This window comes from Pseudorca crassidens, chromosome 4, assembly GCF_039906515.1.
Source record: "Pseudorca crassidens isolate mPseCra1 chromosome 4, mPseCra1.hap1, whole genome shotgun sequence".
Lineage (NCBI taxonomy): Eukaryota > Metazoa > Chordata > Mammalia > Artiodactyla > Delphinidae > Pseudorca > Pseudorca crassidens.
In genome coordinates, this window is record NC_090299.1 from 80,442,488 (window position 1) to 80,468,763 (window position 26,276).

General features: G+C 35.7%; 1 protein-coding gene across 22 annotated transcripts in view; it reads left to right on the forward strand.

Moving 5' to 3' along the window:
* ADGRL3 (adhesion G protein-coupled receptor L3) overlaps positions 1-26,276 on the forward strand; it is an 874,612-nt gene that overhangs the window by 494,906 nt on the left and 353,430 nt on the right. The gene's annotated exons all lie outside the window — the stretch shown is intronic.

A 26,276-nucleotide genomic window follows, 5' to 3' on the forward strand; every position in this document is an offset into this window, starting at 1 on the left:
TTCATCATTGTTTGTTTGCTCTTTAGTTCTTCAAGGTCCTTGTTAAATGTTTCTTGTATTCTCTCCATTCTATATCTAAGAATTTGTATCATCTTTACTATCATTACTCTGAATTCTTTTTCAGGTAGACTGCCTATTTCCTCTTCATTTGTTTGCTCTGGTAGGTTTTTACCTTGCTCCTTTATCTGCTGTGTTTTTCTCTGTCTTCTCATTTTGCTTAACTTACTGTACTTGGTGTCTTCTTTTCTTAGGCTGCAGGTTCGTAGTTCCTTTTTTTTTTGGTGTCTGCCCCCAGTGGCTAAGGCTGGTTCAGTGGGTTGTGTAAGCTTCCTGGTGGAGGGGACTAGTGCCTGTTTTCTGTTGGATGAGGCTGGATGTTGTCTTCCTGGTGGGCAGGTACACGTCCAGTGGTGTGTTTTGGAGTGTCTGTGACCTTACGATTTTAGGCAGCCTCTCTGCTAATGGGTGAGGTTGTGTTCCTGTCTTGCTAGTTGTTTGGCATAGGGTGTCCAGCACTGTATCTTGCTGGTCGTTGAGTGGAGCTGGGTCTTATTGTTGAGATGGAGATATCTTGGAGAGCTTTCACCGTTTGATATTATGTGGAGCCAGGAGGTCTCTGGTGGACCAATGTCCTGAACTCAGCTCTCCTACCTCAGAGGCACAGGCCTGACATCCGCCCGGAGTACCAAAACCCTGTCAGCCACATGGCTCAGAAGAAAAGAAAGAAAATAAATAAATAAAATAATAAAATAAAATAAAGTTATTAAAGTTAAAAGTAATTATTAAAAATCAAAAAATATATATAAAAGTAATAAAAAAAGAAAGAAAGAAGAGAGCAACCAAACCAAAAAAAATCCACCAGTTATAACAAGTGCTAAAAACTATACTAAAGAAAAAAACAACTGAGTGAAACCTAGGTCAAATGGTAAAAGCAAAGCTCTACAGACAATATCACACCAAGAAGTATACACATACACACTCACAAAAAGAGAAAAATGAAGAAAGTATATATATAATTGCTCCCGAAGTCCACCGCCTCAATTTTGGGATGATTCGTTGTCTATTCTGGTATTCCACAGATGCAGGGTACATTAAGTTGATTGTGGAGGTTTAATCCACTGCCCCTGAGGCTGCTGGGAGATATTTCTGTTCCTCTTCTTTGTTCGCACAGCTCTTGGGGTTCAGCTTTGGATTTGGCCCCCCCTCTGCATGTAGGTCGCCTGAGAGCCTCTGTTCTTAGCCCAGGCAGGATGGTGTTAAAGGAGCAGCTGATTAGGGGACTTTGACTCACTCAGGTCGGTGGGAGGGAGGGGTAAGGAATGCGGGGCAAGCCTGTGGCGGCAGAGGCCGGCGTGATGTTGCACCAGCCTGAGGCATGCCATGTGTTCTCCCAGGGAAGTTGTCCCTGGATTGTGGGACCCTGGCAGTGGTGGGCTGCACAGGCTCCCGGGAGGGGAGCTGTGGCTAGTGACCTGTGCTTGCACACCGGCTTCTTGGTGGCTGCAGCAGCAGCCTTAGCGTCTCATGCCCGTCTCTGGTGTCTGCGCTAAAAGCTGTGGCTCGCGCCAGTCTCTGGAGCTCGTTTAGGCTGTGCTCTGAATCCTGTCTCCTCGTGCACCCTGAATCAATGGTCTCTTGCCTCTTAGGCAGGTCCAGACGTTTTCCTGGCCTCCCTCCCGGCTAGCTGTGGTGCACTAGCCCCCTTAAGGCTGTGTTCACTCAGCCAACCCCAGTCCTCTCCCTGGGATCTGACCTCTGAAGCCTGAGCCTCAGCTCCCAGCCCCCACGTGCCCCGATGGGTGAGCAGACAAGCCTCTCAGGCTGGTGAATGCTGGTCCGCAGCGATCCTGTGTGTGGGAATCTCTCTGCTTTGCCCTCCGCAGCCCTGTTGCTACACTCTCCTCCGTGGCTCTGAAGCTTCCCCACCAGCCATCCCCCATCTCTGACAGTGAAGGGGCTTCCTAGTGTGTGGAAACTTTTCCTCCTTCATGGCTCCCTCCCAGAGGTGCAGGTCCCATCCCTACTCTTTTGTCTCTGTTTTTTCTTTTTTCTTTTGCCCTACCCAGGTACGTGGGGAGTTTCTTGCCTTTTGGGAAGTCTGAGGTCTTCTGCCAGCGTTCAGTAGGTGTTCTGTAGGAGTTGTTCCACATGTAGATGTATTTCTGATGTATTTGTGGGGAGGAAGGTGATTTCCGCGTCTTACTCTTCTGCCATCTTGAAGGTCTCCTCTGTTTCCTTTTTAAATTAATTATTTTTTATTGAAGCATAGTTGATTTACATCGTTGTTTTTCAAATTATTTTCCATTATAGGTTTACTTTGTTTGTTTTCTATCACTATTATCATGGATTTAAGTGATGATTTATTATTTTAATTAAATTACTTGAAGTCCTACTAGCTTATATTTTAGTTTTAATTGCAACAGATACTATATTTTAAAATCCCACCAACCACAGAAAAAATTTTGTCATATACTTCCAACAAATATTTACTGAATGCCTTCTATCTAAATGATAAGTGATATATTCACCAGGTCCCACATGGTCAGGAACTATATATTTCTTGTCCATGTTTATATCCTGTTATGAATTGCATTGCTCAATATATAGAAGATACTTAGTAGTATTTTTTCAATGATCAACTGAAGACTAAATACAAAATAACCTTAATATCCTTTAAAAGCTTATCTCCAAATAGGTGAGAAAATACAAATTCACGAATGACTGCTATAGTGCTATATGTATAAAATAAAAATTATCATGTACCAGGTTCTATAGAAGTAGAAAGAAATATTCAAAAACAAAAATAAGCAAAGATTTCAAGGTAGAAGAAATACTCATGATGAAGTGAATTAAAAGATAAGCCTCAATAATTTTTTAAATCAAACATATTTGATATTATTAGAAAATTGATAAAAATAGGTGGAAACATGCAAAAGCTCAGTGAAACATCAGAGGACCCTGTACATGTGGTATAAGTGACAGGTGTTTCCAAGAAAACACTATCAACCTTATTCTGTCCATTTCTGAATTCTCCAGGAGCTGGCCTAATAATTGTACCATACTGTGGTTATGCGTAGGGAACTTTGCTGTGTCTTTGAACTTGAACCAGTGCCCACTTTGGAAACCCACAGAGCTTCTGCACCAGTTCTCTGCTGTTAGCATGGAACCTCATTTACTAATCTCAAGTTAGTCTGTTTTATTCATCTCTTAACCACAGAGAAATTTCTGCCACATGAAGGCCAAGAGAGATTATTGGACTAGAGTAGATCATTCTGATCTATACCATTATCTGTCAGCTATAGAGTAATATTTAGAATTACTAAATACTATTCAAGGGGCTTCCCACCATTAGGAATCGGGAGCCATAGAGGAGAATATCACTCATCTTAATTTTCTCTGTTGGATTTCTGACTCTTCCTTTGAGGCACTAGTATCAAGACTTATTTGGCTATACAAAGTTATAAAATATTAATGATTGTGAATTTTATGATTTATTCAAAAAACATTTATTGAGCTTCAGTGCTATATGCCAGGCACTGGATAAAAAGCTGAGGCCAAAAGTGAAAAAATAGTTGGTCACTGACCTTACAGAGTGAAAAGAGGTTACACACATTCAAGTTCTTGTGACATTCTCAAATACTTAGTTCTAAAATTCCACTAATTATACATTAAATAAATTATTTACAGAAATTTTAGTAGTATGTGAGATTATCTTAAGAAAAATATGTGATTAAGTATTATATTCATTTTGGTTTGTGATTCTTCATTCAATCACAGTGTATTGCAATCTTTGATTCCAGCCCCTGCTTATAAACTGAGATAATTGCATATTACATAGACTTCCAGAAAATCCACTTTAAAATTATATCTTATGTAAATGGCAGACTGTTCTTTTGCAGTGGGTGGCATTATTTAATCCAGTTAAAATTACTTTCTTTTTAACTCTGGAGCTTTGACTTAAATTAGTTTATCTTGAGGCTTCAGCATCTCACTTAAACCATTAGTGTGCTTCTTCCTCTAGGGACTCCCATTTATACTTTCCCATTCAGAATATAATCCTATCAGAAATGGTAGTAATACTTTATACTTAGTAACATCTTTCATCCAAAGGCATCTTGAGCACTTTTAAATATGACCTTGTTAATGTTTGCAGCATCCCTGAGATGGAGCCACTAGATGAGAAGAATTTCTTCAGTTTTACAGATGGAAGAATGGGGTGAAGGAGAAAAGTGTTCTCCAAATGTGATTTTAAGAGGGAAATCTAATGTGATGTAATGTGCATTTAAAAATGAAAGTTGCATATCAGAGTTACTCCAGGAGAATATAAAATTTTTTTAGAAATATACTTATAATCAATTATAATATTTAATTTTAAAAAACATTTTCTGCTAATCATTTATTAACTGGCTACTCTGGGCCCTCTGGTATGCTATGCACTGAGTACAGCAGGAAGCAAAATAGAACCAGGGTGGAGAGGAAGACACAGGGTTCAGACCCTGCAAGGCCTGTGGGCCAGGGAAAGGGTTTTAGACATGGTCTAAGTTTGTTGAAGGGCTTAAAGCATGTTTTAGGTTTAAAAAAAATCACTCTCAGTGGAATGTGAAATAGGGGATTTAAGACAGGGAGCAGAGAAAACCCATTAGGATTTTTATTTCTAATATTGTATATTGGCTGTTTTTGCTCTTGTCTCTTAACCACGTGTTCAATGGTTTCTAAACACATAATAATTACTTCTAGGAATCTGTGCAATTATACAGGAATAAGTAATGTTGAATGTATTGAATTTTCTAATAAAATATGCTATTTTGTTTATTCAGGAGCTACTTGAAAATTGCTTAACTTGGAAGAAAGTATTATGGATAAATCATGCTTTTAAGAATTTACAGTCTAATAGAAAAGTTTAGATCTGTGCTCAGATAACAAGGATCTATTTATCTATCATCTATCTATCTGTCATTTGGGCTAGATAAGGTATTGTAGGAATTCTAAAAAGAAAACAGTTACTTGAGGGGAAAATGACCAGTGAGGGAGAAAGAAGCTGTATATTATATGTCAATCCATGAAAATGTATATAAAAAATTCACAAAAAGCCATGTCATTTTCCAAACACTATGGAAAGTTATTAAGAGGATATGGATGTGAATAAGACATTGTATTTGTATTCATAGTGCTTATAGTCTATTGGAAGAAATAATACTTGCCTAAAGCGCTAATACTAGACAAAGTGTCATAAGTACCATAAAATGGAATATGAAAGAAGAAATTTAATACTACCCCAAAACCCAAGCAGATTTTGAATTTGAGAATAGTACACAATAAAATAGCAAGTTTTAATTCAAGAGAGAACAGATCTTACCTTAAATACCAGTTTAAAAGAAGACAAATGTATCAGAGAATTTTAGAAAATGTTATGACAGTTGCATTCAGGTGCCTTAGATACCAGAAAGAATAGGTAAGGAGATGAATTCCACAGTCTAGACGCTGAGTGATTCCAACTGAACTAATATGCCAATGATGGTGATGGGGATAAATGAGATTGGGGTGACATGGTAAAGAAGATTTGACAGAAACTAACAAATTCTTAAATGTGGTGGAAAAAAAAAAACAACCAAGAGCTGAGTTTTGAGCCATAGTGATTGTGCATGTGGTAATATTGCCATTATTTACAATAGGAAAATGAAGAAATGTTGATGTGTAGAGTTCAGTGAAGTGGAGTTGGAAGCAAGTCTTAAACATCTAAAGTTTGAGGCGCTGCTGAAATTTATAGCCCTCAGCAGTGATGATAGCCTTAGGGCCAAAAAAGAGCATGGATTAGGAAAGAAAAAGAATAGCTAATAGTGGGACTTCCCTGGCGGTCCAGTGGTTAAGACTCCGCACTTCCACTTCTGGGGGCATGGGTTCAATCCCTGGTCGGGGAACTAAGATTCTGCATGCCATGCAGTGCAGCCAAAAAAAAAAGAATAGCTTTTTTTAGTAAGTATTTGAGGTGTTTTTTTTTTTTTGAACTCTAACTTAATTCTCAAAACTTGCTGAGCAAATACTACTGAAACCCAAGGTCATACAGCTAATAAGCAGACCTGAAGTTTGAACTCCTTCACGGTCATTTCACTGAACCAAACGACTATGCTGCCACTTAGGAAGGAACTAAACATTTGAGAATCATTTGTAGAGAGGTACAATTGGAATTTTGAGAGTGGTGCAAATATCTGAAACACACCAAAGAAAAAAGATAGATAACAAAAATTTGGAAAACAGGATGGAGATACATATGGAGAAGATTTGTCAAAATTGAAAGACGCTAATCCAGAATCCAGGAAAAAAAGCTATTGTCACAAAAAGTAGGAGAAAGAAGTTTAAAGTAAAAGAAGTGCATTAGCTTGTAGAATTCTGTAGAGCAACATTTCTCAAAGTATGTTCTATGGAATATTAGCCATACACCATATTTGAGAGGGGCGGAGGAAGGAGTCCATCCAATACCAAGTAAGTTTGTTAAGACACAAAATAACAGGCTGTCACTACCCTCTTTCCCCTCATCCTCTAGAATCACAGTGTAAATTAACACATTAAAGCTACAGAGAAATAATTAAAGGAAGCTCACTTCATGGTAGCTTAGAAGACATCTTCTTTTTTATTTTTTGAACCTAGAAATTACATATTTGAATATATTTTAACAAAAGAATCATATTTAGGGGTAGGATGAAGGTTCTAAAAGAGGAGGCTCTTGAGTTACTAAGATCTAAAGAATGTTAAAAGAGGTGGTGCAGAGATAAAAGAACAGTTTAAATCTGGATGGAGGATTAGGGGTAGAAAATGGAAGAGAATTGTGGAATTGTAGAATTAGGATGAAAGGGTGAGGCCCACTAGTTTAATGACTGTGTGTTAGAATTACCCTGGAGACAGGTTGGTTACAGAGCTCACAACAGGGTATCTAGGATGTACAAAGCATGATGGGAATACCAGGCCCTGAATTATCTTGTCCTGCTAATGACTCCAGGTTCTTTTTTCATGGTTTCTAGACCCCAATCCTTTCGAGTTTCAATCTTTGAACTAGTCCACCTTGATTATATTGATCTCAAAAAGTGTTGCTCAGAACTGAAAACAGGAGTTTGTTGCCTTTTCTAAGGCACTGTGGTTTTTATTTTTTTCAAACATCATTATTGGAGTATAATTGCTTTACAATGGTGTGTTAGTTTCTGCTTTATAACAAAGTGAATCAGTTATACATATACATATATCCCCATATCTCCTCCCTCTTGTGTCTCCCTCCCACCCTCCCAATCCCACCCCACTAGGTGGTCACAAAGCACCGAGCTGATCTCCGTGTGCTATGCGGCTGCTTCCCACTAGCTATCTATTTTACATTTGGTAGTGTATATATGTCCATGCCACTCTCTCACTTTGTCCCAGCTTACCCTTCCCACTCCCTGTGTCCTCAAGTCCATTCTCTACGTCTGCGTCTTTATTCCTGTCCTGCCCCTAGGTTCTTCAGAACCTTTTTTTTTTTTTTTACATTCTATACATATGTGTTAGCGTACAGTATTTGTTATTCTCTTTCTAACTTACTTCACTCTGTATGACAGACTCTAGATCCATCCACCTCACTACAAATAGCTCAGTTTCCTTTCTTTCTATGGCTGAGTAATATTCCATTGTATATATGTGACACATCTTCTTTATCCATTCATCTGTCGATGGACACTTAGGTTGCTTCCATGTCCTGGCTATTGTAATAGAGCTGGAATGAACATTGTGGTACATGACTCTTTTTGAATGATGGTTTTCTCAGGGTATATGCCTAGGAGTGGGATTGCTAGGTCACATGGTAGTTCTATTTTTACTTTTTTAAGGAACCTCCATACTGTTCTCCATAGTGGCTGTATCAATTTACATTCCCACCAACAGTGCAAGAGGGTTCCTTCTTCTCCACACTGTTTCCAGCATTTATTGTTTGTAGATTTTTTGATGATGAACATTCTGACTGGTGTGAAGTGATACCTCATTGTAGTTTTGATTTGCATTTCTCTGATGATTAGTGATGTTGAGCATTCTTTCACGTGTTTGTTGGCAAACTGTATATCTTCTTTGGAGAAATGTCTATTTAGGTCTTCTGCCCATTTTTGGATTGGGCTGTTTGTTTTTTTGATATTGAGCTGCATGAGCTGCTGGTAAATTTTGGAGATTAATCCTTTGTCAGTTGCTTCATTTGTAAATATTTTCCTCCATTTGGAGGGTTGTCTTCTTGTCTTGTTTATGGTTTCCTTTGCTGTGAAAAAGGTTTTAAGTTTCATTAGGTCCCATTTGTTTATTTTTGCTTTTATTTTCATTACTCTAGGAGGTGGATCGAAAAAGATCTTGCTGAGATTTATGTCAAAGAGTGTTCTGCATGTGTTTTCCTCTAAGAGTTTTATAGTGTCTGGACTTACATTTAGGTCTTTAATCCATTTTGAGTTTATTTTTGTGTATGGTCTTAGGGAGTGTTCTAATTTCATTCTTTTACATGTAGCTGTCCAGTTTTCCCAGCATCACTTATTGAAGAAGCTGTCTTTTCTCCACTGTATATTCTTGCCTCCTTTATCAAAGATAAGGTGACCATATGTGCGTGGGTTTATCTCTGGGCTTTCTATCCTGTTCCATTGATCTATATTTTTGTTTTTGTGCCAGTACCAGACTGTCTTGATTACTGTAGCTTTGTAGTATAGTCTGAAGTCAGGGAGCCTGATTCCTCCAGCTCTGTTTTTCTTTCCCAAGATTGCTTTGGCTATTCGTGGTCTTTTGTGTTTCCATACAAATTGTGAAATTTTTTGTTCTAGTTCTGTGAAAAATGCCCTTGGTAGTTTGATAGGGATTGCGTTGAATCTATAGATTGTTTTGGGTCATATAGTCATTTTCACAATGTTGATTCTTCCAATCCAAGACCATGGTATATCTCTCCATCTATTTGTATCATCTTTAATTTCTTTCATAAGTGTCTTATAGTTTTCTGCATACAGGTCTCCTGTCTCCTTAGGTAGGTTTATTTTATTCTTTCTGTTGCAGTGGTAAATGAGAGTGTTTCCTTAATTTCTTTTTCAGATTTTTCATCATTAGTGTAGAGGAGTGCCCAAGATTTCTGTGCATTAATTTCGTATCCTGTTACTTTACCAAATTCATTGATTAGCTCTGGTAGTTTTCTGGTAGCATCTTTAGGATTCTCTGTGTATATTATCATGTCATCTGCAAACAGTGCCAGCTTTCCTTCTTCTTTTCCAATTTGGATTCCTTCTATTTTTTTTTCTCCTCTGATTGCTGTTGCTAAAACTTCCAAAACTATGTTGAATAATAGTGGTGTTAGTGGACAACCTTGTTTTGTTCCTGATCTTAGAAGAAATGGTTTCAGTTTTTCACCATTGAGAACAATGTTGGCTGTGGGTTTGTCATATATGGCCTTTATTATGTTGAGGAAAGTTCCCTCTATGCCTACTCTCTGCAGGGTTTTTATCATAAATCGGTGCTGAATTTTGTCAAAAGCTTTTTCTGCATCTCTAGAAATGAACATATGGTTTTTCTCCTTCAATTTGTTAATATCATGTATCACATTGATTGACTTGTGTATATTGAGGAATCCTTGCTTTCCTGGGGTAAACCCCACTTGATCATAGTGTATGATCCTTTTAATATGCTGTTGGATTCTGTTTGCTTGTATTTTGTTGAGGATTTTTGCATCTATGTTCATCAGTGATATTGGCCTGTGGTTTTCTTTCTTTGTGACATCTTTGTCTGGTTTTGGTATCAGGGTGATGGTGGCCTCGTAGAATGAGTTTGTGAGTGTTCCTCCCTCTGCTATATTTTGGAAGAATTTGAGAAGGATAGGTGTTAGCTCGTCTCTAAACGTTTGATAGAATTCACCTGTGAAGCTGTCTGGTCCTGGGCTTTTGTTTGTTGGAAGATTTTTAATCAAAGTCTGAATTTCAGTACTTGTGGTTGGTTGTTCATATTTTCTATTTCTTCCTGGTTCAGTCTTTGGAAGGTTGTGCTTTTCTGATAATTTGTCCATTTCTTCCAGGTTGTCCATTTTATTGACGTATAGTTGCTTGTAGTAATCTCTCATGATCCTTTGTATTTCTGCAGTGTCAGTTGTTACTTCTCCTTTTTCATTTCTAATTCTACTGATCTTAGTCTTCTCCCTTTTTTTCTTGATGAGTCTGGCTAATGGTTTATCAATTTTGTTTACCTTCTCAAAGAACCAGCTTTTAGTTTTATTGATCTTTGCTCTTGTTTCCTTCATTTCTTTTTCATTTATTTCTGATCTGATCTTTATGATTTCTTTCCTTCTCCAACTGAATATTAATATTTGAGTGATCAGTATGAAGGACAGAGGTTTGCTGAAAGCTGCTATAAATCATTGTCCAACTTTAACTTACCCAGGTATCCTCTGAGTACAGTTATTAATTGCATCCAGCTCATTGGGTACAGCTTTAAGTCCTTGTAAATGAATCATCATTGTTGTTTTTATTTCTACAATCTATTCACTTATATATCAGGATAAAATTTGTCAAAGCCATTTGGTGTCCTGTAAAATCTTTATTCCTGCATTTCCTGATTTTCTATGAAAAAGGTGATGTTACTTTGATATAATTTGTAAGTGATTCCATTTTCATGTATTTAGAACCCATCTCTTCAATCATTCTAGAATCTAGCTTGTGTCCTAACTCAGTATCACTAATGTGTTTCTCTAAACATACATTCCCTCCCTTTCTGCAAAAGGTATGTGTCTTTCCTCTTGCTTCCCCACAACTTTCATTTGTATTTTATTATTTTATTTGTGAAGTAGTTTATCATAATGGCTTTGCATTCTTGAGTAATGCCCTCAAATTCTTTGTACCTTAGTTTCCTCATCATTGTGAAAATTAAATAAACTTAAGTGCTGAGAATATACTTTACACAGTAAATGCTCAACAAATCTTGGTGGTTATTTTTTTCAGCACACTAGTCTTTTTGAAGAAGCATGATCTATTTACAACCCTAGAGTTAAAGTGTTTTTGGGAACTGTAAGTCTTTGAATAAATACAAAGTTTCTTTCAATTACTAAGCTTGAGGAGTGAGTGCAAGTCTTATGCTGGAAACTTAGTATTTAATTATTTCTACATAAACAGCTTCTGGGAGACATCTATCCAGTTAAAAATATGTAATAATGAAGGGTGCTGTTTATCCATTCAACATCTGAAAATAACTTTCCGAATTTGAAGTTACAATGCCAAGTATTAGAAAAATAGGGTACGGTTTTAGGAAAAATGGATCAATTTATAAAATAGTCATCAAGACTGTTATTTCTATTGTTAGGGATAGAAAATTAGGATGGTCTTGCTGGGCAGTGACTCAGAGAGGCAGATGACAGAGAAAATGGGTGCTATAAAAAGACCAAACCCTGTCACCACCGAATTTACATCCCCTTCCTCCACCGGGCTATAGAATGTTCCTTTATGATGTATTTCTTCTATTGTTTGCTTTGATGTTATTTTAACCATTGTTATTTTTACATAACAAGGTTTGTTTGGAGAGCTGAATGGAGAAAAGTTAAGGAGTAGTATCTGCACCCTAGGGAGGTGGTCACTTGTCATCGGAGCTCAGAATCACTTGCTTCAAAAGTGCTGAGCAGGAGACAGCTTCTTTGGGGTAGCATCTATGCTCTCTAGAAGATGTTTAACAGTAAAATTTAATTAATAGTGCTTCATGGGGCAACACTATTACTAGCTGAAGGATTTTAATGGGAACATAAAAATGTATAATTGCTAAAGAAGGTAAGTTTGCCCAGGCTTTGTTATTTGATATCACATCAAGTCCAAGATTGACTAGAAAATATGTATCAAAGTCTCTTCACTTACCAATAAGTAAACATTTCCATAGGAGTACAAATACTTGGAAGTACAAATACTTGGAAAGAAAGGTAAACTATAGCAATATAAAATAAATAGCAGTTTGTTGATTTATTTTTAATGTGTTAATATTACTATCTTTTCAATGATTTTAAAGGTATTTGCTTGACCTTGATTTTTTTTTAAGCTGTATTAGTTTAGCCTTGTTCAAACATGCAAACGTTTTTAGCTATCTAATCGGATCTTAGAAATACTTTTCAGTGTGTGTAAGCATACTTTGAATTTTTTTAAGCCAATGAAGAAGAACTATGGAAAAGAAATGAAAACCCTCGAGCTTCATGTGTTTGTCTCTCTTCATATGTATCCCAGCATATACTCCTTGGTGTGTAAGATTGTCTGCTGTTCTAACCCCCTGATGAAAGGCCCATATGTACTTGCATATTGGCTGCAAGTCTACCAGGACCCCAATATGAGAACAGTGGAGGGCTTAACTCACCATGTCACTGCCTGCACTACTTTATTTCAAATTCAGCTGTGGATCACCCCATCTTACTTCTACTCTTTCCCTTCTTTTGTGGCTATAATGTGTAATTTAACTATGTCTTCTTCAGTTGCATTCAACTTACCCAAATTTCAGACGTTCTTTTCTTAAAATCAGCTTTCTTGGGTCATTTGGCACAGTTATTGGCTTATTTCCAAACTTGCCATCTCCCTTTTGTTAAGGATTGCTGACATTTTCATGTTTATTCATGAAAAATATCATGTGAATTTACACTGGCACTGGGAGAAAGTGACTGCAGTGCCAACAATAAGTGTCATTTGGGATGTAGAGGGATTTAGAGCCATAATAAATTGTCTCATTCTAAGTAAAGTAATGTATCAGAGTCATAAATCTTACCTACCAAATGCCTTTCTTTAATTGCAGTTTTTTTTTCCTACACCACTAGCAAGAAAGATTTGATTATTCTTAATATCTTTAAAGATGGTTTAGAACAAGTTTTTAATGGTACTTATTTTTACTAAGTTACTGATTGTTTAAACTCTTAAGGTCTTAGGCTTTTTTTAATACAAAGTTTCCAAGTTGAAAATTCAGAATTTCTTAGATCTAGTTGTTTAAAGTAAGAACTAGAAAACGCAATGAAAGTTCAAGAAACACATGATGTTTTCTACTTATATTTTTTTAAGTTATAAATGAAAATTTATTAAAGTTAAAAGATCACTTTTTCCATTTTTAACAATTCTTAATCTTTCAGTTTAAGCCCCACCTTATCCATAGAACGATTTGTACCTCATTGTATCTACTTCTTAAATTTAGCCCGTTATTTTAGTCCATTTTATTTTAGTCCAATTTATATCTAATCTGGTAATTTATTTCATATTTAAATGTTATCTAATTTGCTCATGTATTTAATTTTCTAATTATTCAATCAGTAGAAGTCATATCTTTAGTAGCAAAATTATGAAAACCATAAAAGCAGGGAAACCATGTGTTTGCTTGTCTTCTGTTTACCAGTGACCCTTCTTTCATTTTAATAACAATTTAAAACAGTAATAATAATACCTAGTAGTTACCAAGCATTTATTCTGTGCCAAGCACTGTTTAAGCTTCATAATAAACCAGAGAGATAGAGACTTTTATTATACTTTTTTTTTTTTAACAACAAGGAAACTGAAGCACAGAAACATGTTATTCACCCAGTGATACATAGCTATCCAGTGGTAGAGCCAGGATTTGAATCTGTTTGAAACTATGTGACTCAAAACCTCTTCTCTTCACCACTGCAATACTCTGCCCAATAAAAAAGTACCATGCAGTGAACTATTCGTTGATTAATTATTTTTAGTGGACCAATCCAAATTCTGCCAGTAGTGGTTAGTATATACTTTATTAATGATTGCAATCAAATTTCTGTTATATTCAGGGAAGTTAATACTTGGGTATAGAGGAGTACACATGATATAATAATAGAATTGGCGTAGGCAAATGCAGCTAATTTCCTGGAGTGACTTGAGAGTCCTAGGTCCTAGTGACCTTTATCAGGGTGTGGGCATGCTATTTCCTAGGCAAAAGTTATTCAAAGCAGCATATGTTTTTATGGTAGCCAAGTTGGTTTTTCTATGGCTAAAGCTTTGAAATAATTAACATAGAAAACATGCTTATTATTTCTTAAACTGAACTTGGTAATGGAAGCTACTCTTACAGATGTTTAAAATGAGATGGGTTCTTTATCTTACCCAAATGTCTAAACAATGGCATTAAAATCGGTTCTGAAGCCAGTGGCTGGATGGTAGGTTTACCCAAGGCTTTGAGTCAAAGCTTTTATGATATTCTAGATTTCCATATTTATAAAAGAAAGATTATTCATGCCTTTGTTGTTCAGAAAAAAAAAAAAGATTATATTTACAGAAAGAAAAGCCAATGGATTAGTCTGTGGAATGGCCAATGGATCCAAATCTTGAGCTTTAAAATATCCTTAAATTTATACTACGGGAGGTCTCTCTTCACAATGTCCCTTTACTCTCCTGGAGATCCTCACCTGCAGGATGCCACTCTCTTTGCCTTGACTGGAGGATTCTGTGATTCTTCTGGCCAAGTGACAGGCCAACAGGAATATAGCAATTTGTTGAATACCTGAATTCCCAGATAGTATTTGGAAAGAATTAAACTAAGGTTATTGCAGATAATGCTTAGAGTATATATCAATGGTTCTGAACCTGTGTATGTACATGTGTATATTAAAACACCTCCAAATACCAGAGTCTTCGTGGTTCTTTTGAATGAATTAAATTTCATTCACAAATACACTGTATATTCATTTTGGTGTGTTGCCCTCTCAACATAAACGTTTTCTGACTTACTACCCTTATATACTTGTCAAACAAAGTTCATAGGTTTCAACTAAATATCACTGATTTGGGTTTTTGTAAATCTGTTTATTTTGGAGGAGTTTTTCTGGCATTGGCTGTACTCTAAGTTGCACCCCACATGTTACCATGACTCCACTTAATTTAACATTTCATCCAGCAGACATTATTCTTCTCAGTTGTATTTATGATAATGATTTTGCACATTGATCAAAATTTGGCACCACATCTGTGAAGGGTTTGTGGTATATTATGAATTCTATAGACTTTTGCAGACTGTCCAGCAAAGTCAGCCACAGCTGGACATTATGTCTCGGGGAAAGACCAATGCCAAGATTTCAGTGACCTAATTAGACACGTTTTTTAAAAAATACAGCCTCTTTTTATATCAGAAGATATTTCTTTGCTTATAAAACACATATTATAGCACGACTGTCAGCATTCACAAACAATGTGAGCAATGTTATTTGCCTGTTATAATTTTAATGGAAAATACATTTCACTGCACAGGCTATACATGATATTTAGTTTGCAGTATTGATTGCTCTTAAATAAGGAGTATGCAATGATGGCTGATGCTTCTTTCTGTCCTTTTTGTCTGTTACTAAAGTTAGGATCCATTTGGCAACAGGGAATGCTATGAACCTAACAGTGCTGTCTTAAAACATATGCTTCAGAGATTTTGCTGTAATAGTTTAATTATAGAAATAATAGATGCAACTATTTCAGTAAGTCAGTTAGAATACCACTAGCTTTGAACAGTATCAGGGAAAAACATTTTTGAGAGTTTTCAGCATCATCGCAAATAAAATTATATTTTACATTTGTATTTCATTCTATACTCTGTTATATCCACAAACAGAAGTATAGCATTTTGGTTAGAATGTAGGTTTTGTAATCTTACAAATCTGGATTGAAATCCCAGGCTTTTCCATCACACTTGTGTGATTTGTGTCCTGGACTATCCAGTTCACTGAGCCTTCATAGGGAAATGAAGACCTTAACCTGAGCATTTTTATACGGAAGTTGATAAAGAGTACGAAAACACAAGAGGACTAAAGGTATGAGTGAAGGTTCGTAAGCTGGGAGAAACTGTTCTTTTGGATTCCTCTCAGCATCCCTCTGTCTTTTGGGTATAGGGAGGGCACCTCTTACAAGAGGGTCTTAATGACGTGCTTCAGGGGAGAAGGGGAAGGTTAGAGAGTCCTTCCTGTATCTGCTGTTTCTCACATTTCTTCACCGTAAAAATATTATTTAATATGCCAAGGCGCCATATCTTAGGGTGGCATATTCTGATCCCTTTCATGTCCATACAGTTACATGGCTGATATCACTATGTGAGCATACTTGCTACCTATTTGAATTCAAGTGATGGCTGCCATCTGCACGAAGGCAAATTATGCCTTATTCTTCACTGAGATTTTGGTTGCCTTTGTCTCTTGATGTAGCACTCTCTGTATACACTTATCTTCTGTGTTTCTTCTTGAAAAGTGTTGGTTTAAAATTAAAATTGCCCTTTTTGACAAAAATGACTATCATATGCTTTCAAAATTGTCTATAAGTTAAACCTGGGTATCTGAGTTGCACAACACCCAGATTCGTGGAAAATGATGAGGACTGATATTGCAGCTACTTCCAAGTACCCTGCTCATTAAAAAGTAATTATATTTATGTGTAATGATAAGACTTTATTATTATTTTAGTATGTAAGTATGAATGCATATTACTACATTACTAGCTTGATTCTGTAGCTACTTTTACATTAATAAACATACTGTCATTTTATATTAATTATATGAGTAGTTAATGGTCGTTTGTGCTCATTTCCTCCAATGAGAAAACATTTTGGAGCCAGTTATGCTTGTATGGCGAGCACTGAGGGTACTCATTTTTTTTTTCTGTATGTTCTTCCTCCATCTAGAAATTAGTTCTTATTAACTCATCATTATCTTCATTAAGTCGATAAATCAGCAAGTATTTATTATGTACACAGTGCTCAACAAAGCATACATTTTGTTGCCTTTAAATTGCTTATAAATATTTCAGGTTGCTTGCTAATTTACTGTGTTAGGTTAATTGACCTTGATCTACTTCTAGGTTTAAATTACATCTTCTCAGAATCTTAAAATTTGCAGGGGTTCACTTTTCTGTATGTGAGTTAGTAAATGAAAATATTTGAGTTAAAATTGCAAGCATTGACCATCATTTCATTCTTCAAGAATTTTAGACCACCCTGTAACTGTACTGAGCTACAGGTGATTTATTAAATTCAATGCTGTATTTTATTTTATTTTATTTATTTATTTTGCGGTACGCAGGCCTCTCACTGTTGTGGCCTCTCCCGTTGCGGAGCACAGGCTCGGGACGCGCAGGCTCAGCGGCCATGGCTCACGGGCCCAGCCGCTCCGCGGCATGTGGGATCTTCCTGGACCGGGGCATGAACCCGTGTCCCCTGCATCGGCAGGCGGACTCTCAACCACTGCGCCACCAGGGAAGCCCTCAATGCTGTATTTTAAAAGGCCAAAAATTAGACCTCCCAAAATGAATAATGTTTTCTACATAGGAAGTATTTTAATAGTTTCTTATTATGAGGTCTATCTAAACACATTTTCTCTTATGAAAATAGGAAGGGCTATCAAAAGCCTCAATTTAAGTGAAAATAGGAAGGGGTATCAAAAGCCTAAATTTAAGTGACTGTTACCGTATAAAGTGGCAGAAAAGAATTATTACTTCTCCCGAAGCCCCACTTGTCAGCTGGGTCTTAACTGCTTGTGAATTTAGGATTTGTGATCTAAGTGATTTATCTTTCTCTTTCTTCGTTCCCAGAATTGACATGAGAATAGACAGAATCAGTCACAGCAAGTTCTGTTTTTCCCTTTCTGTGCTTGCAGGAGGAATTCTGTGGAATGTGTAAATTTTAGACCTCTAGCGACAATTCTTTTCTGAACTTTTCACTCTCAGCTGTGTGTAACCGTAAAGGATATTACAAAAATAAGCTAGTAATATTACAGTAGTAAAGATTTTTTGGTTGTTGTTGGAGAGTGAAGAAAAACTGCTATGTAAAGAACCATATGAGTAACAATACCTATTGCTGTTTCCAAAATTGAAGTGACTGCTAAATAAATGTGAAACTCGGTATCATGAGAGAATAGAAGTTAAAGATTAAGGTTTAGGTACCTTAAACCTTAATTGTAACGTTTTGTTCATGTCCGCATGTACACACACACACACACACACACACACAGCAGATGCCTCTGGCATACATATAGCATCCCCTTGGCTCTACTCTGATTTTACCCAGACCCACAATAAACTATTTTGTGGGCACTCAGGCCCACCTCAGTTACCCGGTTCTCACCTCAAATGCATTTGTCTTTTAGCATTCTGCCATAAGACTTTCCCCAAGCCCAGAAACTTGTTTGGCTGGCATCCAGCCATTCACTTGTATGAAGGGCTTTCATCTGGTGAAATTGTCCTCAACCACTGGGGAGGAAGGGCCTGTGTATCATTACTCCAGATATATGTTACTCAGGGAAATATCTTAGAGATCTGGGCAGAATTTGGTCCTCCTTTCCAACAGTGGCAACTCCAATAAAAATGCATATTGTGACTTTTCTTCCTTTTCAGTTTCTCTCTCCCTGTTCCTTCATACTTGTTTCCTGGTATCACCTCCCAAATAAACTACCTACATCAAAATACTTGTCTCAGGGTCTACTTTCCAGGAATCTGAAATTAGGACACTATACCACATAAGATTGTTTGGATTTATTATGTTTGAGTAACTCAAAGCATTTGTAGGCATCATCAGTCAATAAGTATCTACCAACCATTATGTAATTATTTAGTGTTATTATAAAAATATTACATAGCCTCTTGTAAATCTGATTTGACAGAACATTAATCATCTTATCACCTCTTATAACATTTAACATATTATCTACTTTCTTGGAAAGCAGCTATAATCTTGTTGATGAAGTAAGATTTATATGTTTGAAACAGTTGGCCAATAATGTAGAGAATCTGCTCCTTTCTGGGATTCTACTGATTACTGAATTTCTTGTTAACATACTAATTGGAGTGATGTCTTACTCCATATCTACCAAAGTGATCAATTTCTGCAAAACTTTCTTCCTAAGGCTTATCTTTCGAAAGCAGGCCTTCCTGAAAGCGGTGGTTCACGTGGGAAGTTGTTCAAAACTTCATAAAAGAGGTGGGATTTCAACAAATCTTAGATAAATGTATTGGAGATTGTGAAAGTCAGTATTAAATGATAAGTGGTATGTGCAAGGGCACAGATATAGGAGAATTACTGTGTTTCATTGCAAAAGAGATGGTTTGGGAGAGAGTGGCCCTACAACCAACTTGTTTTTTCTTGTGTGAAAGGGAAGTTTGTGTGCAAGAAAATAGTATCAATATATAAAAATGAAAGCAAGGCATTAATTCACACACAGCTTTTCAGAAATAAAATCAAGTGTATAATAATAAAAATTCTGGGATTTATCTACTGAGAGATATTTTGTACTTGTGGTAGGTGCATAAAAGATACAGTATATCTAGTTTACAGCTGTGGGCATGATCTGATTTAATAAACATCAATGTTTTTCTTCCATTGTATTGTCATAACCAAGGATAAAGTGATTGCCATATAGAACTGGGAGAGAGCAGGTTGTATTATCAGTGAGCATCTATTCTGACTGTTGCATGCTTGACCAATTGGTAAGAATCGCTCTAGGGGACTGATTATATAAGCTGTATCTATAACCGTCTTCTGTGAGAAGTAAGGAACTGTAAAAAGGAAGAGTTTATCTGTCTTTAAAGTAAAAAATCTTTTCCTCTACAATACTGTCAAGAAAAATGCTGATCATTTCCAATATTTTGTTTTATCCCTCAATTATCAGTTTAAGAATATTGGACTAAATTTGCTTTTGTTTTGTTTTTATTTGTCCAAATGGAAATAAACTAGGTTCATCAATAAGCTGTTTTTCTGTACTAAATTTTAAAAAGGCATCAAACTAACATTATAAAATTCAGCCAGTTAACTTAAGCTCTCTCGCCTCTTTCTATACTGAAGAGTTGTATGGCTCTAGAAACAATAGATAGAATCTTTTAAAGTCTTAATATACCCCTCATTGACCCTCTTATAAATATTCCCAAGTATAATATATATCAGAAATATAGATCTGGTCCTATTAAACTGCCATTTATTAACATTAACAAAGTAGCATTGCTGCCAGGGACAAAAAAGGAAACTTAACCTCTCTGCCTTCTTGAAGTTTGCAAGATAAATATGTACTAGTTTTAAGTGAAAGTGAACATCAGTAAACTAGACAGATTTATTAATTTAGCTTGTAGCAAAATGAGCTTGCTCCGTTTTCACTTGCTTTCTGGTAGTGAATGTTTTAATCTATGGATGCCATGGAGAAATGCTACATTAGCTATAAAACAGAAAGAGGGCACTGTTCAGAGACAGAACCAATAATATATATAGTGCAGCAAATACTTTTCAAATATTTAATGGCCCTGAATTCAAATAGGCAATATATAGTTTACTAAGCTGAGAGAGAAGATTCATAAAAGACTGCTGCCTTCTCCAAATGCATAAACTTAACTTGGACATGAAATTTTACAGTGGTAGAAGAAACTATATTTGATTTCAAAAATAAGGAAAATCCATTTTCTTAGCACTGCTGCGCACTAGAATTTTGCACTCTGTTCTTCCTTTCGTAGTATAAGCATTTGACTTTTACTTTTGCTGCTAAGGAGTTGTAATTTTCCATCACAAATCTCTCCCCTTCTCTAAAATTGGTAGGCACAGTAGAGCATAGATCCTCACCGTGGTCTGATGAATCCATGCTACGTGTGTAACCAAAGAACTGATACTAAGAGAAGACTTGTGAGTTAAGATGCTATTGCTTGTGACTAGAAAATATCAACTCGAGAAATCTAAGAAATCTAAAACTTACCTCACACTCTCTTTCCAAATGTATGTGTCATTTATTTGCAAGTGGATACCAGATTCTGTGGGCCACGTAGTTTTCATATATGTAGCAAACCAGCCAAAATTCACAACTTGAGATTTCATTCAAAACATCATACTTTTGAATCTATTTTTCAAATTTATTGACATTTAAAATAGGGCATCAAACTGTTGTGTTACTCTATTTTCTGAGTGAGAAAAATTAGTCAGTATAAACTGATAAGTAATCTTCTTAAAAGATGATGTAGACCATCTGATGAGCATAAGCTTTTGGAGCCAGATTGTCTTTTTTCAAATCCTGCCTCTGTTTCTTACTAAATTTGTGACTTTAAGTAATTAACTTAATTTCTCCTCCTTACACTTTCTTCACCTGTAAAATGGTGATAGTATACTTACCTTAAAGAGTTGTTTTGATAATTAAATGAGTTAATAGTAAGGGTTTCCACATAGTGAACATTCATTAACTGTTGGCTGTTGTTGCTATACATGCTTCTTGTTTCAAAATTATGCATTTATTTTCATGTTTTAACATGCCAAAAAATGCAAATGATTTTGTTTCAATGTTCATTATTTTAAAATGGAGCATGATGGAATAGAGTATAGTACTTGTTTTTTTTTAAGTAATTAGATATTAACCTAAAATAGCAAATGAGTTTATTAATTAAACATCATATGCAGAAAACTTTTACTTCAGTATAGCAGTTATGCAATCCACATACACATATTATTTAAAATTTTTTCCTTTTATTTTGCCTTTGAAATATGAGTAAAGTTGTACCAGTTATTCAAGACCATAATAGATAGAGACGCTTTATACTGATTTAACAAATTCAGTATATTTATTGAGTAGCTTCTATATTCCAGGCACTTTTCTAGCTGCTGAGATACAGTGGTGAATAAAATGGTGAGCGTCCTTGAATATATACAACTAACATTCTAGTAGATTAATAGAGCAGGTCATAATATGAGTGTTCTTGAGGAAATACATAGTTTCTATTTGAAATTTATTTGGTCTTTAATGTTGGATTTTTTAAATCACCTTATGTGGTAGATATAATGATAGCATTTATGTAGTAGATGTAATGATATGTGGTAGATGTAATGTGGTAGATGTAATAATAACATTTATGTAGTACTTACAATTACACCTGTAAACGTGAAATTAAAAATTTAAATAAATACCATCTACATCAGTTTACTAGATGTTAATTGCTTTTTTGTTTGTTTATAAGACTTTTTTAGTTAAAAAGTGAGAAAATTATATATAATAATGTTACACTGATGATAGTTCGTTCCTTCATGCTCTAACCAGCAAATTCGTTTTTATGATCCTCCTACAGATAGCTTTTAAGGCAAAATTAACAAACAAACAAACAAACAGTTGGAGCCTAGTTAGTTTAAGCAGACTGTAAAGTATCTTGCCAGTGTCCACTAGAGCAAAGAATGAAGTGATCGTTTATTTCATTCTCTAAAACTTGCTTTTCCTCTAATTTGACATATTTTACTAAAACAAAACAATACATTTAGTGAATTACTGAACAGATGTTGGCTGAGTATTATAAAGAATGGAAGGGACAGCACTCTTTATGTTTTGTTTTAACTTTAAATTTAATATTTCAGCTTTGAGTGTCGTACCACACTATATACATTTGAAAGGCTGCCTGTTCATTATTTCCTTTCTCAACTTTCATCTAGCTAATTTACAACCATCTTTTAAGGAATATTTATTCCTTCTGTTACTGTCTCTCAAAAGAAGAACGTAAATTCACAAGGAAAGGAGGGAAGAATATGCTCCCGTTCTTAGGAGCATATACTTTTTATGTCAAATATTATAACATTGCAGAGCTAAATTCCATTATGAATGCTCTCACCTATGAGTGAGAAAAAAGTAGAACCCTTTCACTATACAATTAACTATGTTTGGCTAGGCCAATGAAATCTTGCTACTAAATTGTTATAGACACGCTATGATGGATACTGAGGAATTAAGAAACAGGAGACTCCCATAAGAAATCTGCTACGTCTACAGTTTACTCTAGGATGCATAATTAATAAAACATGTGTTTTTCCTTCAAGTAGGAAAAAAGTAGCAAATAGTTTTATGTATGTCACCTTTATTTTGTTATACCTAATTCTTCTACCCCTGCATTTCTTCCAGCTCTGTCCAACATTATTGATTTAAGTCAGATGCTAGCTCCTGCCTTTACAGGTGACCAGTGTATGTCTTGTGAGTCAAAAAAAGTGTCAGAAAAGAAAGGCTATTGTCTGGAAAGAGATCTTAAATAGATGGCTCTGAGAAGAGATTCTTTAGCAGAAATCAGTGTAGCACTTTTTTTCAAGTTAAGTTATTGGTAGTTGTTATTACTAACTTTTAGAAGGTTTTGTTGAAATCACAATCAGATATTTTCCTTGTGATCATGCCATCAACTCATTTCCTATGCCTGATAAATATAATTTAGTGGATAAAGCACTATTGGCATTTAGAAAGTAATAGGGATAGCTGAGACTCTATTCCTCACTCAGCTGATGAAATTATTCAACAATAGTAGCTTGCACTTGAAAGATACTGGTTTAGCACTTGGGTTCTTGTGTCAGAGGCCTGGCATTGGATCCTGGGTCTGCCATTTACTATTTATTTAACTTATCTGCATCTAGTTTCCTTTTCTGTAATATGGAAATAATAATACTGTCCACTTTATAATGGTAATGTGACTATTATGTGAATAGTATATGTAAATTATTTTAAACAGTAGACCACCTAGTAATTAGTAAGCACTCAGATAATATTAGTTGTACTCATTATTTTCATCATCACCTTCTTGTTTGCCAGAGAGTGTAGCACAGAGGTTAAAAGTGCAGGCTCAGAAGTTCAAATAGCAGCTCTACTAATTGCTAATTATATGGACTCTGAACTCCTCGTCTGTATAGCAGTGACAACATTCTCAACAGGGTTGTTGTGAGGAATAAATAAGATAATATAGATAAAGTATTCGGCAAGTAGCCTGACATAGCATAAATGTTAACTAAACATAAAAAATCTAAAAATAACGTAAGTTTCAACATTCTTGAGAAATTCCACAGGGATTACAAAATCTTTCTTAGCAATTGATCATAGAAGAAATATTTTGCAGTGTACAGTTGTTTAAGTAGATAGTGAGAGCTACAATGGACTCCATTATAGAGAGATTAGAAGTAGTACCTAAGTGGGATTTTATGTGCCTGTTTACCAAAAGTACTTTGCCATCTGTAAGATTTGTCACCTTCTCTTTTGTTCACGTTATGAAATAAACCATACCAAGTTCATATTTGGAGCCATTTGCCTGTGATTTTAAAAACATGTCAGTGCCAACATTTATTGACCAGCAGTTATACAAGACATTTAGAATCTTATAATGCCTGAGTGAATGACACAGATTTCCTTGCCTTCAAGAACCTCTCAGTACAGTTGATCCTTGAACAACTTAAGGGTTACTCTGAGTATAACTTATAGTTGTTCCTCCGTATCCACTGATTCAACCAACCATGGACCGTGTAGTACTGTAGTATTTACTATTGAAATATATCTGTGTATAAGTGGACCTACACAGTTCAAACTCACATTGTTCAAGGGACAACTGTGCTTCCAGAAGAAGGATAGAAGGTTAAAATACCAAGGTTCAGGAGAATAGTAAATGAGACCATATAAATGTAATTAACTAGAATAGATATTAGCAAACTATGGCCAAGGGATAAACATCCAGTGGGTTGTTTATGTATTGGCCCATGAGCTAAGAGTATCTTTTACATTCTTAAAGAGTTGTTTAAAAAGAGAGAGAGAAGAAGACAACTGTGTGACACAGCTTGTATGTGGCTCACAAAACCTAAATTATTTACTATCTGGCCTTTGCAGAAAGTTTGCCAATCTCTGGACTGGGACATTGTGGAAATCTCCCTCCTCCATAAACTGTGTTGGAATTATGCAGTTATTCATTATGGAGCTGGAAAATAAAGTAGTGTTCATGAAGGAATAATTTAGAACCTAAAGATAGGGTTTGGCTTAACTGGGATATAAGGTGTGAGGCATTCTAAGTAGGGGCTACAGAGTGAGTAAAAGTTGAAAAATAAATGTAGGTGTGGAGTATATGAAGTAAAATGAATAAAACACTGTGAAGAATATGGTTAACATGTAGAATCAGTAAGACACAAAATTGGAAAAATGTTATAAAGAACACATTTTTGGAGGTTAATCCTTTGTTACTTGCTTCATTTGCAAATATTTTCTCCCATTCTAGGGTTGTCCTTTCGTTTTGTTTATGGTTTCCTTTGCTGTGCAAAAGCTTTTAAGTTTCATTAGGTCCCATTTGTTTATTTTTGTTTTTATTTCTGTTACTCTGGGAGGTGGATGGAAAAAGATCTTGCTGAGATTTATGTCAAAGAGTGTTCTGCATGTGTTTTCCTCTAAGAGTTTTATAGTATCTGGCCTTACATTTAGGTCTTTAATCCATTTTGAGTTTATTTTTGTGTATGGTGTTAGGGAGTGTTCTAATTTCATCCATTTACATGTAGCTGTCCAGTTTTCCCAGCACCACTTACTGAAGAGACTGTCTTTTCCTCATTGTATATTCTTGCCTCCTTTGTCATAGATTAGGTGACCATAGGTGTGTGGGTTTATCTCTGGGCTTTCTATCCTGTTCCACTGATCTATATTTCTGTTTTTGTGCCAGTACTAGTTTTGATGACTGTGGCTTTGTAGTATAGTCTTAAGTCAAGGAGCCTGATTCCTCCAGCTCTGATTTTACTTCTCAAGATTGTTTTGCCTATTTGTGGTCTTTTGCGTTTCCATGCAAATTGTAAGATTTTTTATTCTAATTCTGTGAAAAATGCCATTGGTAATTTGATAGGGATTGCAATGAATCTGTATACTGCTTTGGGTAGGATAGTCATTTTCATAATATTGATTCTTCCAATCCAAGAACATGGTATATCTCTCTGTTTGTGTCATCTTTGATTTCTTTCATCAGTGTCTTATAGTTTTCTGAGTACAGGTCTTTTGGTCCTTAGACAAGTTTATTCGTAGGTATTTTATTGTTTTTGACGTGACGCAAAACATACAAACAGCTCATGAAGCTCAATACCAAAAAAACAAATAACCCAATCAAAAAATGGGCAGAAGATCTAAATAGGCATTTCTCCAAAGAAGACATACAGATGGCTAAAAAGCACATGAAAAAATGCTCAACATCACTAATTCTTAGAGAAATGCAAATCAAACTTACAAGGAGGTATCACCTCACACACTTCAGAATGGCCATCATCAAAAAATCTACAAACAATAAGTGCTGAAAACGATGTGGAGAAAAGGGAACCTTCCTACACTGTTGGTGAGAATGTAAATTGGTACAGCCACTATGGAGAACAGTATGAAGGTTCCTTAAAAAACTAAAAATACAGATACCATATGATCAGGCAATTCCACTCCTAGGCATATATCCAGAGAAAATCATAATTCGAAAAGATACATGCACCCCAATGTTCATTGCAGCACTATTTGCAATAGCCAGGACATGGAAGCAGCCTAAATATCCATTGACAGAGGAATGGAT